At 33.4% G+C, this 2,382-nt stretch overlaps 1 protein-coding gene across 1 annotated transcript in view; it reads right to left on the bottom strand.

The window, feature by feature from the left end:
- Positions 1-2,382, bottom strand: part of ANKFN1 (ankyrin repeat and fibronectin type III domain containing 1) — a 270,947-nt gene that overhangs the window by 8,011 nt on the left and 260,554 nt on the right. The window lies entirely within an intron of this gene.

Here is a 2,382-nt window from a genome sequence, read left to right as displayed (position 1 = left end):
CCAACCAGAATGTGCCTCAATTTATAAGAGAGACTCTAACAGACATGAGCAACTTGATTTCCTCCAGCACCATAATAGCCAGCGATTTTAACACTCCTTTGGCAGTGTTGGATAGATCCTCCAGTAAGAAACTCACCAAAGAAATTTTAGATTTAAACTTAACCATTCAAGTTAAATTGGTCTGTTAAACCAATTGGATTTAACAAACATCTACAGAACATTTCAACCTAACAAAATTGAATACACATTCTTCTCATCAGCCAATGGAACATCTTCCAAAATTGGTCACACCTTAGGTCACGAGTCTAACCTCAGCAAATTTAAAAAAATACAAATTATTCCTTGTATCTTCTTGAACTATCATGGAATAAAAGTTGAACTCAGTAAAAACAGGAATCTGCATACTCATACAAAAACATGGAAACTAAATAACCTTATGCTGAATGATAGCTGGGTCATAGATGAGATTAAGAAGGAAATTACCAAATTTTTGGAACAAAATGATACTGAAGACACGAATTACCAGAACCGCTGGAATACTGCAAAGGCAGTCCTAAGAGGGAAATTTATAGCACTGCAAGCCTTACTCAAGAGAATGGAAAGAGAGGAAGTTAACAACTTAATGGGACATCAAAAGCAACTGGAAAAGGAAGAACATTCCAACCCCAAACCCAGCAGAAGGAAAGAAATAACCAAAATTAGAGCAGAATTAAATGAAATTTAAAACAAAAGGATTATACAACAGATCAATAAATCTAAAATTTTGTTTTTGAAAAGGACAATAAAATAGATAAAACTTTGGCTAACATAACATGGAAAAAAAGAATAAAATGTCTAATTTCATCAATCAGAAATGGCAAAGATGAAATAACAAACTCCTCAGAAATTAAAAAAAATCCTTAATGAATATTACGAGAAACTCTATTCTCAGAAAAACAAAAATTTGAAGGAAATAGACCAATACTTGGAAGCACACCACCTTCCTAAACTTAGCCAGAATGAAGTGGAAATGTTGAATAGGCCTACATCAAGCTCTGAAATAGCATCAACTACACAAAATCTTCCCAAAAAGAAAAGTCTAAGACCAGATGTCTTCACATCAGAATTCTACCAAACCTTTAAAGAGGAACTAGTACCTATATTACTGAACATTTTCCAAAATATAGAAAAAGAAGGAATACTACCCAACATATTCTATGAAGCAAACATTACCTTGGTTCCCAAACCAGGAAAAAACCCAACAAGAAAAGAAAATTATAGACCAATATCTGTAATGAATATTGATGCAAAAATATTCAGTAAGATCCTAGGAAACAGAATCCAGCAACATACCAAACAACTTACACACCATGACCAAGTGGGTTTTATCCCAGGGTCTCAAGGCTGGTTCAATATACGTAAATCTATAAATATAATTCATCACATAAACAAAATAAAAAATAAAGACCATATGATTCTCTCAATTGATGTAAAAAAGCTTTTGATAATATCCAGCATCCTTTCATGATTAGAACACTTAAGAAAAAATAGGTATAGAAGGGACATTTCTTAAACTGATAGAGGCTATCTTCAGCACACCCACAGCCAATATTGTGTTGAATGGGGTTAAATTGAAATCATTTCCACTCAGATCAGGAACCAGGCAAGGTTGCCCATTGTCTCTGCTGCTTTTCAACATTATAATGTAAGTCTTAGCCATCAAAATTAGGCAAGAAAAGGCAATCAAGGGTGTCCATGTAGGGTCAGAGTAGATCAAACTTTCACTGTTCACAGATGATATGATGGTATATCTGAAAAACACCAGGGATTCAACTACAAAACTCTTAGAAGTTAACAAGGAATACAGCAGTATCTAAGGTTATAAAATCAATACTCATAAATCTGTAGCCTTTATATATACCAACAATATTCAAGCTGAAAAAACAGTCAAGGACTCTATTCCTTTTATAGTAGTGCCAAAGATGATGAAAAACTTGGGAGTTTACCTAACAAAGGACGTGAAAGATCTCTATGAAGAGAACTATGAAATTGTAAGAAAAGAAATAGCTGAAGATGTTAACAAATGGAAAAACATACCATGCTCATGGCTGGAAAGAATCAACATTGTTAAAATATCCATATTACCCAAAGCAATATACAATTTTAATGTAATCCCTATTAAAGCTCCACTGTCATACTTTAAAGATCTCGAAAAAATAATACTTCATTTTATATAGAATCAGAAAAAACCTTGAATAGCCAAGACAAAACTCAGAAATAAAAACAAAGCAGGAGGAATCATGCTACCAGATCTCAGAGTATACTATAAATTGATAGTGATCAAAACAGTGTGCTACTGGCACAAAAACAGAGAGGTAGATGTATGGAACAGAATAGAGAACC

This window comes from Otolemur garnettii, unplaced genomic scaffold (assembly GCF_000181295.1).
Source record: "Otolemur garnettii isolate 467f Iridium unplaced genomic scaffold, OtoGar3 scaffold00094, whole genome shotgun sequence".
In the NCBI taxonomy this organism is placed as follows: domain Eukaryota; kingdom Metazoa; phylum Chordata; class Mammalia; order Primates; family Galagidae; genus Otolemur; species Otolemur garnettii.
This window is presented reverse-complemented; position numbering and strand designations above follow the sequence as displayed.